Here is a 17,575-nt window from a genome sequence, read left to right as displayed (position 1 = left end):
GTGGGCCCACGAGGGTGGGGGGCGCACCTGGGGGTGTAGGGCGCGCCCCCCTACCTCGTGCCCTCCTTGGAGCTTCCTTGGTGTAGGGTCCAAGTCTCCTGGATCTTATTCGGGAAGAAAATCACGTTCCAAAAAGGATTTTTCTGTTTGGACCCCTTTGATATTCTGTTTCTTCGAAACACTGAAATAGGCAAAAATAGCAATTCTGGGCCGGGCCTCCGGTTAATAGGTTAGTCCCAAAAATAATATAAAAGTGGAAAATAAAGCGCAATATAGTCCAAAACAGTAGATAATATAGCATGGAGCAATCAAAAATTATAGATACGTTGGAGACGTATCAGGCATCCCCAAGCTTAATTCCTGCTCGTCCTCGAGTAGGTAAATGATAAAAAGAGAATTTTTGATGCGGAGTGCTACTTGGCATAATTTCAATGCAAAATTTCTTAATTGTGGTATGAATATTCAGATTCGAAAGATTCAAGACAAAAGTTCATATTGACATAAAAATAATAATACTTCAAGCATACTAATAAAGCAATTATGTCTTCTCAAAATAACATGGACAAAGAAAGTTATCCCTACAAATTCATATAGTGTGGCTATGCTCCATCTTCACCACACAAAGTATTTAAATCATGCACAACCCTGATGACAAGCCAAAGCAATTGTTTCATACTTTAACATTTTCAAAACTTTTTCAACCTTCACGCAATACATGAGCGTGAGCCATGGATATAGCACTATATGTGGAATAGAACGGTGGTTGTGGAGAAGACAAAAAGAGGGGAAGATAGTCTCACATCAACTAGGCGTATCAACGGGCTATGGAGATGCCCATTAATAGATATCAATGTGAGTGAGTAGGGATTGCCATGCAACGGATGCACTAGAGCTATAAGTATGTGAAAGCTCAACAAAAGAAACTAAGTGGGTGTGCACCCAACTCGCTTTCTCACGAAGACCTAGGGCATTTTGAGAAAGCCCATCATTGGAATATACAAGCCAAGTTCTATAATGAAAAATTCCCACTAGTATATGAAAGTGACAACATAGGAGACTCTCTATCATGAAGATCTTGGTGCTACTTTGAAGCACAAGTGTGGTAAAAGGATAGTAACATTGTCCCTTCTCTCTTTTTCTCTCATATTTTCTTATTTGGGCCTTTTCCTTTTTTATGGCCTCTTTTTTTATTTTTATTTTATTTTCGTCCAGAGTCTCATCCCGACTTGTGGGGGAATCATGGTCTCCATCATTCTTTCCTCACTTGGGACAATGCTCTAAAAATGATGATCATCACACTTTTATTTTTCTTACAACTCAACAATTACAACTCGATACTTAGAACAAGATATGACTCTATATGAATGCCTCCGGCGGGGTACCGGGATATGTAATGAATTAATAGTGACATGTATGAAAGAATTATGAATGGTGGCTTTGCCACAAATACGATGTCAACCACATGATCATGCTAGCAATATGACAATGATGAAGCATGTCATAATAAATGGAACGGTGGAAAGTTGCATGGCAATATATCTCGGAATGGCTATGGAAATGCCATGATAGGTAGGTATGTGAAGGAAATATGCCCTAGAGGCAATAATAAAGTTATTATTTATTTCCTTATTTCATGATAAATGTTTATTATTCATGCTAGAATTGTATTAACCGGAAACATAATACTTGTGTGAATACATAGACAAACTAAACGTCACTAGTATGCCTCTACTTGACTAGCTCGTTGATCGAAGATGGTTATGTTTCCTAACCATAGACATGTGTTGTCATTTGATTAATGGGATCACATCATTAGGAGAATGATGTGATTGACATGACCCATTCTGTTAGCTTAGCACTCGATCGTTTAGTATGTTGCTATTGCTTTCTTCATGACTTATACATGTTCCTATGACTATGAGATTATGCAACTCCCGTTTACCGGAGGAACACTTTGTGTGCTACCAAACGTCACAACGTAACTAGGTGATTATAAAGGTGCTCTACAGGTGTCTCCGAAGGTACTTGTTGGGTTGGCGTATTTCGAGATTAGGATTTGTCACTCCGATTGTCGGAGAGGTATCTCTGGGCCCTCTCGGTAATGCACATCACTTAAGCCTTGCAAGCAATGCAACTAATGAGTTAGTTGCGAGATGATGTATTACGGAACGAGTAAAGAGACTTGCCGGTAACGAGATTGAACTAGGTATTGAGATACCGATGATCGAATCTCGGGCAAGTAACATACCGATGACAAAGGGAACAATGTATGTTGTTATGCGGTCTGACCGATAAAGATCTTCGTAGAATATGTAGGAGCCAATATGAGCATCCAGGTTCCGCTATTGGTTATTGACCGGAGACGTGTCTCGGTCATGTCTACATTGTTCTCGAACCCGTAGGGTCCGCACGCTTAACGTTACGATGACAATTTCATTATGAGTTTATGAGTTTTGATGTACCGAAGGAGTTCTGAGTCCTGGATGAGATCGGGGACATGACGAGGAGTCTCGAAATGGTCGAGACGTAAAGATCGATATATTGGACGACTATATTCGGACATCGGAAAGGTTCCGAGTGGTTTGGGTATTTTTCGGAGTACCGGGGAGTTACGGAAATACAGGGGAAGAAGTATATGGGCCTTATTGAGCTTTAGGGGAGAGGGAGAGGGAGGCCGCGCGCCCCCCCATTGACTAGTCCAAATTGGACTAGGGGGAGGGGCGGCGCCCCCTCCTTCCTTCTCTTCCCTCTTCCCCTTCCTTGTCTCCTACTCCTACTACTTGGAAGGACTCCTAGTTGGACTAGGAAAGGGGGAATCCTACTCCCGGTGGGAGTAGGACTCCCCTAGGGCGCGCCATAGAGAGGGCCGGCCCTCCCCTCCTCCACTCCTTTATATACGGGGGCAGGGGGCACCCCATAGACACACAAGTTGATCCTCGTGATCGTTCTCTTAGCCGTGTGCGGTGCCCCCCTCCACGATAATCCTCGATAATATTGTAGCGGTGCTTAGGCGAAACCCTGCGATGGTAGAACATCAAGATCGTCACCACGTCGTCGTGCTGACGGAACTCATCCCCGACACTTTGCTGGATCGGAGTCCGGGGATCGTCATCGAGCTGAACGTGTGCTAAAACTCGGAGGTGCCGTAGTTTCGGTGCTTGATCGGTCAGGCCGTGAAGACATACGACTACATCAACCGCGTTGTCATAACGCTTCCGCTGTCGGTCTACGAGGGTACGTAGACAACACTCTCCCCTCTCGTTGCTATGCATCACCATGATCTTGCATGTGCGTAGGATTTTTTTTTGAAATTACTACGTTTCCCAACAGTGGCATCGGAGCCTGGGTTTTATGTGTTGATGTTATATGCACGAGTAGAACACAAGTGAGTTGTGGGCGATATAAGTCATACTGCTTACCAGCATGTCATACTTTGGTTCGGCGGTATTGTTGGATGAAGCGGCCCAGACCGACATTACGCGTACGCTTACGCGAGACTGGTTCTACCGCCGTGCTTTGCACACAGGTGGCTGGCGGGTGTCAGTTTCTCCAACTTTAGTTGAACCGAGTGTGGGACGCCCGGTCCTTGCGAAGGTTAAAACAGCACCAACTTGACAAACTATCATTGTGGTTTTGATGTGTAGGTAAGAACGGTTCTTGCTCAGCCCGTAGCAGCCACGTAAAACTTGCAACAACAAAGTAGAGGACGTCTAACTTGTTTTTGCAGGGCATGTTGTGATGTGATATGGTCAAGACGTGATGAGATATAAGTTGTTGTATGAGATGATCATGTTTTGTTGAAGTTATCGGCAACTGGCAAAAGCCTTATGGTCGTCTCTTTATTGCATAAGATGCAAGCGCCAAATAATTGCTTTACTTTATTGCTATGCGATAGCAATAGTTGGCGAGACGACTATGTGACGACACATTGATATAGATCAAGATGATGGAGATCATGGTGTCATGCTGGCGATGATGGAAATCATGACAATGCTTTGGAGATGGAGATTAAAGGCACAAGATGATGATGGCCATATCATGTCACATATTTTGATTGCATGTGATGTTTATCTTTTTATGCATCTATCTTGCTTTGATTGACGGTAGCATTATAAGATGATCTCTCACTAAATTTCAAGATAAAAGTGTTCTCCCTGAGTATGCACCGTTGCCAAAGTTCGTCGTGCCCAGACACCACGTGATGATCGGGTGTGATAAGCTCTACGTCCATCTACAACGGGTGCAAGCCAGTTTTGCACACGCGGAATACTCAGGTTAAACTTGACGAGCCTAGCATATGCAGATATGGCCTCGGAACACTGAGACCGAAAGGTCGAGCGTGAATCATATAGTAGATATGATCAACATAGTGATGTTCACCATTGAAAGCTACTCCATTTCACGTGATGATCGGTTATGGTTTAGTTGATTTGGATCACGTGATCACTTAGAGGATTAGAGGGATGTCTATCTAAGTGGGAGTTCTTAAGTAATATGATTAACTGAACTTAAATTTATCATGAACTTAGTCCTGGTAGTATTAGCATATCTATGTTGTAGATCAATAGCTCGCGTTGTTGCTTCCCTATGTTTATTTTGATATGTTCCTAGAGAAAAACTATGTTGAAAGATGTTAGTAGCAATGATGCGGATTGGATCCGTGATCTGAGGTTTATCCTCATTGCTGCATAGAAGAATTATGTCCTTGATGCACCGCTAGGTGACAGACCTATTGCAGGAGCAGATGCAGACGTTATGAATGTTTGGCTAGCTCAATGTGATGACTACTTTATAGTTTAGTGCACCATGCTTAATGGCTTAGAATCGGGACTTCAAAGACGTTTTTGAACGTCATGGACCATATGAGATGTTCCAGGAGTTGAAGTTAATATTTCTAGCAAATACCCGAGTTGAGAGATATGAAGTCTCCAACAAGTTCTATAGCTAAAAGATGGAGGAGAATCGCTCAAGCAGTGAGCATGTGTTCAGATTGTCTGGGTACTACAATCGCTTGAATCAAGTGGGAGTTAATCTTCCAGATAAGATAGTGATTGACAGAATTCTCTAGTCACCATCACCAAGTTAGTAGAACTTCGTGATGAACTATAATATGCAAGGGATAACGAAAATGATTCCCAAGCTCTTCGTGATGTTGAAATTGACGAAGGTAGAAATCAAGAAAAACATCAAGTGTTGATGGTTGACAAGACCACTAGTTTCAAGAAAAGGGCAAACGGGGAACTTCAAGAAGAACGGCAAGCAAGTTGCTGCTCAAGTGAAGAAGCCCAAGTCTGGTCCTAAGCCTGAGACTAAGTGCTTCTACTGCAAAGGAACTGGTCACTGGAAGCGGAACTGCCCCAAGTATTTGGTGGATAAGAAGGATGGCGAAGTGAACAAAAGTATATTAGATATACATGTTATTGATGTGTACTTTACTAGTGTTTATAGCAACCCCTCAGTATTTGATACTGGTTCAGTTGCTAAGAATAGTAACTCGAAACAGGAGTTGCAGAATAAACAGAGACTAGTTAAGGGTGAAGTGACGATGTGTGTTGGAAGTAGTTCCAAGATTGATATGATCATCATCGCACACTCCCCTATACTTTCGGGATTAGTGTTGAACCTAAATAAATGTTATTTGATTTTTGCGTTGAGCATGAATATGATTTGATCATGTTTATTGCAATACGGATATTCATTAAAGTCAGAGAATAATTGTTGTTCTGTTTACATGAATAAAACCTTCGATGGTCATACACCCAATGAAACAAGTTCGTTGGATCTCGATCATAGTGATACACATATTCATAATATTAAAACCAAAAGATGCAAAGTTAATAATGATAGTGCAACTTATTTGTGGCACTGCTGTTTAGGTCATATTGGTGTAAAGAGCATGAAGAAACTCCATGCTGATGGATTTTTGAATCACTTGATTATGAATCACTTGATGCTTGCGAACCATGCCTTATGGGCAAGATGACTAAAGACTCCGTTCTCCGGAACAATGGAGCGAGCAACTGACTTATTGGAAATAATACATACTGATGTATGCGATCCGATGAGTGTTGAAGCTCGCGGCGGGTATCATTATTTTCTAACCTTCACAGATGATTTAAGCAAATATGAGTATATCTACTTGATGAAACATAAGTCTGAAACGTTTGAAAAGTTCAAAGAATTTCAAAGTGAAGTGGAAAATCATCGTGACAAGAAAATAAAGTTTCTACGATCTGATCACGGAGACGAATATTTGAGTTACGAGTTTGGTCTTCAATTAAAACAATGTGGAATAGTTTCACAAATTCATGCCACCTAGAACACCACAGCATAATGGTGTGTCCGAATGTCATAACCGTACTTTATTGGATATAGTGCAATCTATGATGTTTCTTACCGATTTACCACTATCGTTTTGGGGTCATGCATTAGAGACAGCTGCATTCACGTTAAATAGGGCACCATCAAAATCCGTTGAGACGACGCCTTATGAGCTGTGGTTTGGCAACAAACCAAAGTTGTCGTTTCTTAAAGTTTGGGGTTGCGATGCTTATATGAAAAAGTTTCGTCCTGATAAGCTCAAACCCAAATCGGAGAAATATGTCTTCATAGGATACCCAAAGGAGACAGTTGGGTACACCTTTTATCACAGATCCGAAGGCAATACATTCATTGCTAAGAATGGATCATTTCTAGAGAAGGAGTTTCTCTCGAAAGAAGTGAGTGGGAGGAAAGTAGAACTTGATAAGGTAATTGTACCTTCTCCCTTATTGGAAAGTAATTCATCACAGAAATCTGTTCCTGTGACTAGTACACAGATTAGTGAGGAAGCTAATGATGATGATCATGTAACTTCAGATCAAGTTACTACCGAATCTCGTAGATAAACTAGAGTGAGATCCGCACCAGAGTGGTACGATAATCCTGTTTTGGAGGTCATGTTACTAGACCATGACGAACCTACGAACTATGAGGAAGCGATGATGAGCCCAGATTCCGCAAAATGGCTTGAGGCCATGAAATCTGAGATGGGATCCATGTATGAGAACAAAGTGTGGACTTTGGTTGACTTGCCCGATGATCGGCAAGCCATAGAAAATAAATGGATTTTCAAGAGGAAGACGGACGCTGATAGTAGTGTTACTATCTACAAAGCTAGACTTGTCGAAAAAGGTTTTTGACAAAGTTCAAGGTGTTGACTACGATGAGAGTTGCTCACTCGTATCTATGCTTAAGTCTATCCGAATCATGTTAGCAATTGCCGCATTTTATGAAATCTGGCAAATGGATAACAAAACTGCAATCCTTAATGGATTTCTTAAAGAAGAGTTGTATATGATGCAACTAGAAGGTTTTGTCAATCCTAAAGGTGTTAACAAAATATGTAAGCTCCAGCGATCCATCAATGGACTGGTGCAAGCATCTCGGAGTTGGAATATACGCTTTGATAAGTTGATCAAAGCATATAGTTTTATACAGACTTGCGGTGAAGCCTGTATTTACAACAAAGTGAGTGGGAGCACTACAACATTTCTGATAAGTATATGTGAATGACATATTGTTGATCGGAAATAATGTAGAATTATTCTGCAAAGCATAAAGGAGTGTTTGAAAGGAGGTTTTCAAAGAAAGACCTCGGTGAAGCTGCTTACATATTGAGCATCAAGATCTATAGAAATAGATCAAGACGCTTGATAAGTTTTTTTCAATGAGTACATACCTTGACAAGATTTTGAAGTAGTTCAAAATGGAACAGTCAAAGAAAGAGTTCTTGCCTGTGTTACAAGGTGTGAAATTGAGTAAGACTCAAAGCCCGACCACGGCAGAAGATAGAAAGAGAATGAAAGTCATTCCCTATGCCTCAGCCATAGGTTCTATAAAGTATGCCATGCTGTGTATCAGATCTATTGTATACCCTACACTGTGTTAAGCGAGGGAGTACAATAATGATCTAGGAGTAGATCAATGGACAACGGTCAAAATTATCCTTACTGGAATAAGGATATGTTTCTCAATTACGAAGGTGACAAAAGGTTCGTCATAAAGGGTTACGTCGATGCAAGTTTTTGACACTGATCCAGATGACTCTAAGTCTCAATCTGGATACATATTGAAAGTGGGAGCAATTAGCTAGAGTAGCTCCGTGCAGAGCATTGTTGACATAGAAATTTGCAAAATACTTACGGATCTGAATGTGACAGACCCGTTGACTAAAATTATCTCACAAGCAAAACATGATCACACCTTAGTACTCTTTGGGTGTTAATCACATAGCGATGTGAACTAGATTATTGACTCTAGTAAACCCTTTGGGTGTTGGTCACATGACGATGTGAACTATGGGTGTTAATCACATGGTGATGTGAATTATTGGTGTTAAATCACATGGCGATGTGAACTAGATTATTGACTCTAGTGCAAGTGGGAGACTGAAGGAAATATGCCCTAGAGGCAATAATAAAGTTATTATTTATTTCCTTATTTCATGATAAATGTTTATTATTCATGCTAGAATTGTATTAACCGAAAACATAATACTTGTGTGAATACATAGACAAACTAAACGTCACTAGTATGCCTCTACTTGACTAGCTTGTTGATTAAAGATGGTTATGTTTCCTAACCATAGACATGTGTTGTCATTTGATTAACGGGATCACATCATTAGGAGAATGATGTGATTGACATGACCCATTCTGTTAGCTTAGCACTCGATCGTTTAGTATGTTGCTATTGCTTTCTTCATGACTTATACATGTTCCTATGACTATGAGATTATGCAACTCCCGTTTACCGGAGGAACACTTTGTGTGCTACCAAACGTCACAACGTAACTGGGTGATTATAAAGGTGCTCTACAGGTGTCTCCGAAGGTACTTGTTGGGTTGGCGTATTTCGAGATTAGGATTTTTCACTCTGATTGTCGGAGAGGTATCTCTGGGCCCTCTCGATAATGCACATCACTTAAGCCTTGCAAGCAATGCAACTAATGAGTTAGTTGTGAGATGATGTATTACGGAACGAGTAAAGAGACTTGCCGGTAACGAGATTGAACTAGGTATTGAGATACCGACGATCGAATCTCGGGCAAGTAACATACCGATGACAAAGGGAACAACGTATGTTGTTATGCGGTCTGACCGATAAAGATCTTCGTAGAATATGTAGGAGCCAATATGAGCTTCCAGGTTCCGCTATTGGTTATTGACCGGAGACGTGTCTCGGTCATGTCTACATTGTTCTCGAACCCGTAGGGTCCGCACGCTTAACGTTACGATGACAGTTTCATTATGAGTTTATGAGTTTTGATGTACCGAAGGAGTTCGGAGTTCTGGATGAGATCGGGGACATGACGAGGAGTCTCGAAATGGTCGAGACATAAAGATCGATATATTGGACGACTATATTCGGACATCGGAAAGGTTCCGAGTGGTTCAGGTATTTTTCGGAGTACCGGGAAGTTACGGAAATACGGGGGAAGAAGTATATGGGCCTTATTGGGCTTTAGGGGAGAGGGAGAGGGAGGCCGCGTGCCCCCCCATTGACTAGTCCAAATTGGACTAGGGGGAGGGGCGGCGCCCCCTCCTTCCTTCTCTTTTCTTTTCCCTTCCTTGTCTCCTACTCCTACTACTTGGAAGGACTCCTAGTTGGACTAGGAAAGGGGGAATCCTACTCCCGGTGGGAGTAGGACTCCCCTAGGGCGCGCCATAGAGAGGGCCGGCCCTCCCCTCCTCCACTCCTTTATATATGGGGGCAGGGGGCACCCCATAGACACACAAGTTGATCCTTGTGATCGTTCTCTTAGCCGTGTGCGGTGCCCCCCTCCACGATAATCCTCGATAATATTGTAGCGGTGCTTAGGAGAAGCCCTGCGATGGTAGAACATCAAGATCGTCACCACGTCGTCGTGCTGACGGAACTCATCCCCGACACTTTGCTGGATCGGAGTCCGGGGATCGTCATCGAGCTGAACGTGTGCTAAAACTCGGAGGTGTCGTAGTTTCGGTGCTTGATCGGTCGGGCCGTGAAGATGTACGACTACATCAACCGCGTTGTCATAACGCTTCTGCTGTCGGTCTACGAGGGTACGTAGACAACACTCTCCCCTCTCGTTGCTATGCATCACCATGATCTTGCGTGTGCGTAGGAATTTTTTTGAAATTACTACATTTCCCAACAGTGGCATCCGAGCCTAGGTTTTATGTGTTGATGTTATATGCACGAGTAGAACACAAGTGAGTTGTGGGCGATATAAGTCATACTGCTTACCATAAACACTCCATGCCCCGACTTCGTTACATAACGGTTCACCATACGTGCATGCTACGGGAATCACAAACTTCAACGCAAGTATTCTTTAAATTCACAACACTTCCACTAGCATGACTCTAATATTATCATCTCCATATCTCAAAACAATTATAATGCTTCAATCTTTTCTTAGTATTCAACACACTCAAAAGAAAATTTCACAAATCATGAATACCAAGCATATTAATATCAAGCAATTTACCATGCTATTACGACTCTCAAAGTAATTTAAGTGAAGCATGAGAGATCAATAGTTTCTTTAAAACAAACCACCACCATGCTCTAAAAGATCTAAGTGAAGCACATAGAGCAAAATTATAACACTCAAAAGATATAAGTGAAGCACATAGAGCAAAACTACATAGCTCAAAAGATATAAGTGAAGCACAACGAGTATTCTAACAAATTTTAATTCATATATGACTCTCTCAAAAGGTGTGTACAGCAAGGATGATTGTGGCACACTAACAAATAAAGACACAAATAATACAAGACTCTCCAAGCAAAACACATATCATGTTGGCGAATAAAAATATAGCTCCAAGTAAATTACCGATGGAAGTGGACGAAAGAGGGGATGCCTTCCGGGGCATCCCCAAGCTTTGACTTTTTGTCCTTGGATTATCTTGGGGGTGCCATGGGCATCCCCAAGCTTAGGCTCTTGCCACTCCTTGTTCCATAATCCATCAAAAGAATTCACCCAAAACTTGAAAACTTCACAACACAAAACTCAATAGAAATCTCGTGAGCTCCGTTAGAGAAAGAAAACAAAAGACTACTTTAAGGTACTGTAGTGAACTTGTTCTTTATTTATTTTGGTGTTAAACCTACTTTATTCCAAGTTCTCTATGGATCATACCCTCCAATACTAGCCATAGATTCATCAAAATAAGCAAACAACACGCGAAAAACAGAATCTGTCAAAAACAGAACAGTCTGCAGTAATCTGTAACTAACGCAAACTTCTGGAACTCCAAAAAATCTACCAAAATTAGACGACCTAGACAATTTTTTTATTGATCAGAACAAATTGGAATCAGTATTTTATCACGTTGTGATGATTTTTAATAATTCGGGCACTGAACGCAAAGTTTCTGGAAATTACAGCAAGATCAAATAACTATCATCCAAGAAGATCCAATAGGTCTAGCTTGGCAAAAACACTAATTAAAACATAAAACCACATCCAAACAGAAGGTTGATGGGTTATTTATTCCCTAACAGAAGAAAAACACAAAAAACTAAAAATAAAATTGGGTTGCCTCCCAACAAGCGCTATCGTTTAACGCCCCTAGCTAGGCATAAAAGCGAGGATAGATCTAGGTGTTGCCATCTTTGGCAGTAGGGGAGAAAAGAGCAAATTTCCTTTCTATGGCATTTATCCTCCTATTTTGGGAAAACACATGGCCATTAATGGATGAAGTAAGATTAAGCACATTACGGAAATTTGCATCTATACTAGACTTCATCTCTTTGATAATTTCGTTTTGATAAAAGCATAAGAGGGTGGTAGATTCAACTTTATCGTTCATGGGGTGCCCAAATATAGTTTTCATTCTTTCATAGGTATCTATAGCGTCCCCTTCAAGAAAACCCTCTTCAAAAATAGAATCTAGAACTTGTTTGAAAGAAGCAGGTAATCCAACATAGAAGCCTTTTAGGTAAACCTCAATTTGATATTGTGGTATGTAGCTAGCCCTAATCCTCAATAACCTATCCCAAGCATCTTTTAAAGACTCATCAATTAAATAACGAAAAATTCCAGAGTCATCTTCATCAAGATCATTAAAACTCTCATTGATAACCCCAGTGGGTCTTTCAATAGCATCATTATTTTTGAGCTTAGAGAGGATAGAGGGGTCATCCAAGGTAAGACCCTAGAAAGGACCCTTTATTCTTTTTGATTCGGCCATAGCAACGGGAAGGCAAACGGAAAAGGAGAAGGAGAAAGAGAGGGCGAATAAAACGGCAAGGGTGAAGTGGGGGAGAGGAAAACGAGAGGCAAATGGCAACTAATGTAATGCGGGAGATAGGGATTGTGATGGGTACTTGGTATGTTGACTTTTTGCGTAGACTCCCCGGCAACGGCGCCAGAAATTCTTCTTGCTACCTCTTGAGCTTGCGTTGGTTTTCCCCGAAGAGGAGAGGATGATGCAGCAGAGTAGCGTAAGTATTTCCCTCAGTTTTTGAGAACCAAGGTATCAATCCAGTAGGAGGCCACACTCAAGTCCCTCGTACCTGCACAAATCGATAGCAACTCGCAACCAACGCGATTAGGGGTTGTCAATCCCTTCACGGTCTCTTACGAGAGTGAGATCTAATATAGATAATATTTTTGGTGTTTTTGATATAAAGATGCAAAGTGAAAAGTAAAAGGCGAAGTAAAAAACAAAGCAAGATTAAAGTGATGGAGATTGATATGGTGAGAATAGACCCGGGGGCCATAGGTTTCACTAGTGGCTTCTCTCAAGAGCATAAGTTTTGTACGGTGGGTGAACAAATTACTATTGAGCAATTGACAGAATTGAGCATAGTTATGAGAATATCTAGGCATGATCATGTATATAGGCATCACGTCCGTGACAAGTAGATCGAAACGATTCTGCATCTACTACTATTACTCCACTCATCGACCGCTATCCAGCATGCATCTAGAGTATTAAGTTAAAAACAGAGTAATGCTTTAAGCAAGATGACATGATGTAGAGACATAAATTCATGCAATATGAAATAAACCCCATCTTGTTATCCTCGATGGCAACGATACAATACGTGCCTTGCTGCCCCTTCTATCACTGGGAAAGGACACCACAAGATCGAACCCAAAGCTAAGCACTTCTCCCATGGCAAGAACTACCAATCTAGTTGGCCAAACCAAACGGATAATTCGAAGAGACTTGCAAAGATAATCAATCATACATAAAAGAATTCAGAGAAGATTCAAATATTATTCATAGATAGACTTGATCATAAACCCACAATTCATCGATCTCAACAAACACACAGCAAAAAGAAGAAGATTACATCGAATAGATCTCCACAAGAGAGGGGGAGAACATTGTATTGAGATCCAAAAAGAGAGAAGAAGCCATCTAGCTAATAACTATGGACCCGAAGGTCTAAGGTAAACTACTCACACTTCATCGGAGAGGCTATGATGATGTAGAAGTCCTCTGTGATGACGGGCCTCTCCGGCGGAGCTCCGAAACAGGGCCCAAGATGGGATCTCGTGGATACAGAAAGTTGCGACGGTGGAATTAGGTTTTTGGCTCCTGTTCTGATCGTTTGGGGGTACGTGGGTATATATAGGAGGAAGAAGTACGTCGGTGGAGCTTCGGTGGGCCCACGAGGGTTGGGGGCGCGCCCCCCTACCTCGTGCCCTCCTCGGAGCTTCCTTGGCGTAGGGTCCAAGTCTCCTGGATCTTATTCGGGAAGAAAATCACGTTCCAAAAGGATTTTTCTGTTTGGACTCCGTTTGATATTATGTTTCTTCGAAACACTGAAATAGGCAAAAAAATAGCAATTCTGGGCTGGCCCTCCGGTTAATAGGTTAGTCCCAAAAATAATATAAAAGTGGAAAATAAAGCCCAATATAGTCCAAAACAGTAGATAATATAGCATGGAGCAATCAAAAATTATAGATACGTTGGAGACATATCAATGGTGCTGTTGAAGATGTTGATGGAGATTTCCCTCCCAAAGATGGGAGAGTTTTTGGTGACGACGATGACGATGATTTCCCCCTCCGGGAGGGAACTTCCCTCGGCGGAATTGCTCCGCCGGAGGTTAAAAGTGCTCCTGCCCAAGTTCCACCTCAAGACGGTGGCGCTTCGTCCCGAAAGTCCTCCCCTGACTTTTCTAGGTCAAAATGACCTATATACCAGAAGATGGGCACTGGAGGTGGGCCGAGGAGGGCACAACCTACCAGGGCACGCTAGGGGCGCGCCTAGGTGGGTTGTGCCCACCTGGTGGGTGCTACGTCTCTAGCTAGCGTTGGTTTTCCCCGAAGAGGAGGGGGTGATGCAGCACAGTAGCGTAAGTATTTCCCTCAGTTTTTGAGAACCAAGGTATCAATCGAGTAGGAGGTCACGCGCAAGTCCCTCGTACCTACACAAAACGGTAGCAACTCGCAACCAACGCTTAGGGGTTGTCAATCCCTTCACGGTCACTTACGAGAGTGAGATATGATAGAGATAATATTTTTGGTATTTTGGTATAAAGATGGAAAGTGAAAAGTAAAAGCAAAACAAGTAAAATAAAGTAATGGAGAATGATATGATGAGAATAGACCCGGGGGCCATAGGTTTCACTAGTGGCTTCTCTCAAGAGCATAGATATTCTACGGTGGGTGAACAAATTACTGTTGAGCAATTGATAGAATTGAGCATAATTATGAGGTTATCTAGGTATGATCATGTATATAGGCATCACGTTCGTGACAAGTAGACCGACTCCTGCCTGCATCTACTACTATTACTCCACTCATCGACTGTTATCCAGCATGCATCTAGAGTATTAAGTTAAAAACAGAGTAACGCCTTAAGCAAGATGACATGATGTAGAGGAATAAATTCATGCAATATGATAAATACCCCATCTTGTTATCCTCGATGGCAACAATACAATACGTGCCTTGCAACTCTTTCTATCACTGAGTAAGGACACCGCAAGATTGAACCCAAAGCTAAGCACTTCTCCCATTGCAAGAACTACCAATCTAGTTGGCCAAACCAAACGGATAATTCAAAGAGACTTGCAAAGATAACTCAATCATACATAAAAGAATTCAGAGAAGATTCAAATATTATTCATAGATAAGTTGGATCATAAGCCCACAATTCATCGGTCTCAACAAACACACCGCAAAAAGAAGATTACATCGAATAGATCTCCACGAGAGAGGGGGAGAACATTGTATTGAGATCCAAAAAGAGAGAAGAAGCCATCTAGCTACTAGCTATGGACCCGAAGGTCTGAAGTAAACTACTCACACTTCATCGGAAGGGCTATGGTGTTGATGTAGAAGCCCTCCGTGATGGATGCCCTCTCCGGCGGAGCTCCGGAACAGGCCCCAAGATGGGATCTCGTGGATACAGGAAGTTGCGGCGGTGGAATTAGGTTTTTGGCTCCGTCTCTGGTCTAATGGGGGTACGTAGGTATATATAGGAGGAAGGAGCACGTCGGTGGAGCTCCGAGGGGCCCACGAGGCAGGGGGCGCGCCCAGGGGGGGGCCCTCCACCCTCGTGACCTCCCCGGAAACTTCTTGGAGTAGGGTCCAAGTCTCCTGGATCACGTTCGGTGAGAAGATCACGTTCCCGAAGGTTTCATTCCGTTTGGACTCCGTTTGATATTCTGTTTCCTCGAAATACTGAAATAGGCAAAAAACAGCAATTCTGGGCTGGGCCTCCGGTTAATAGGTTAGTCCCAAAAATAATATAAAAGTGGAAAATAAAGCCCAACATAGTCCAAAACACTAGATAAAGTAGCATGGAGCAATCAAAAATTATAGATACGTTGGAGACGTATCAGGCATCCCCAAGCTTAATTCCTGCTCGTCCTCGAGTAGGTAAATGATAAAAAGAGAATTTTTGATGCGGAGTGATACTTTGGCATAATTTCAATGTAAATCTTCTTAATCATGGTATGAATATTCAGATCCGAAAGGTTTAAGACAAAAGTTCATATTGATATAAAAATGATAATACTTCAAGCATACTAATCAAAGAATTATGTCATCTGAAAATAACATGGCCAAAGGAAGTTCATCCCTACAAAATCATATAGTTAGGCTATGCTTCATTTTCGTCACACAAAGATGTTCCCAACTTCTATACCCCCGATGACAAGCCAAGCAATTGTTTCATACTCAAATAATCTCAAACTTTTTCAACCTTCACGCAATACATGAGCGCGAGCCATGGACATAGCACTATGGGTGGTATAGAATATGATGATGGGGATTGTGTGGAGAAGACAAAAAAGGAGAAAGTCTCACATCAACGAGGCTAATCAATGAGCTATGGAGATGGCCATCAATTGATGTTAATGCAAGGAGTAGGGATTGCCATGCAACGGATGCACTAGAGCTAAGAATGCTCAACAAAAGAAAACTAGTGGGTGTGCATCCAACTTGCTTGCTCATGAAGACCTAGGGCATTTTGAGGAAGCCCATCGTTGGAATATACAAGCCAAGTTCTATAATGAAAAATTCCCACTAGTATGAACAAGACAACTTATGAGACTCACTATATGAAAATCATGGTGCTACTTTGAAGCACAATATATGAGACTCACTACATGAAGAACAAGGTGCTACTTTGAAGCACAAGTGTGGAAAAAGAGATAGTAGCATTGCCCTTTTTATTTTCTCTTTTTTTGGGCCTTTATTTTTTCCTTTCTTTTCGGCCTTTCTCTTTTTTTTTGATTGGGCAATGCTCTAATAATGATGATCATCACACTTCTATTGATTACAACATAATGATTACAACTCGATACTAGAACAAGATATGGCTCTATATGAATGCCTCCGGCGGTGTACCGGGATGGTGCAATGAATCAAGAGTGACATGTATGAAAAATAATGCATGGTGGCTTTGCCACAAATACGATGTCAACTAAAAGATCATGCAATGGCAATATGACAAAAGTAAAGCATGTCATGATGATGATGATGATGGAAGTTGCATGGCAATATATCTCGAAATGGCTATGGAAATGCCGTGATAGGTAGGTATGGTGGCTGTTTTGAGGAAGATATAGGGCGGTTTATGTGTGAAAGAGTGTATCATATCACGGGGTTTGGATGCACCGGCGAAGTTTGCACCAACTCTCAATGTGAGAAAGGGCAATGCACGGTACCGAAGAGGCTAGCAAATGGCGGAAAGGTAAAAGTGCGTATAATCCATGGACTCAACATTAGTCAAAAGAACTCATATACTTATTGCAAAAATTTAGAAGTCATCAAAAATCAAGTACTATGCGCATGCTCCTAGGGGGATAGATTGATAGGAAAAGACCATCGCTCGTCCCCGACCGCCACTCATAAGGATGCACAAGCCAGGTACACTGCATGCTTCAAATTTGTTACACAACTTTAACCATACGTGCATGCTACGGGACTTGCTAACTTCAACACAAGTATTTCTCAAATTCACAACTACTCAACTAGCACGACTATGATATTATCACCTCCATATCTCAAAACAATTATCAAGCATCAAACTTATCTTAGTATTCAACCCACTAAAAAGAAAGTTTCACATAT

The sequence above is a fragment of the Triticum urartu genome, chromosome 2A, assembly GCF_056163025.1.
Source record: "Triticum urartu cultivar PI428250 chromosome 2A, HENAU_Tu73, whole genome shotgun sequence".
Taxonomy (NCBI): domain Eukaryota; kingdom Viridiplantae; phylum Streptophyta; class Magnoliopsida; order Poales; family Poaceae; genus Triticum; species Triticum urartu.
The sequence above is the reverse complement of the archived record's forward strand: the minus strand, read 5'-3'. Positions refer to the sequence as shown.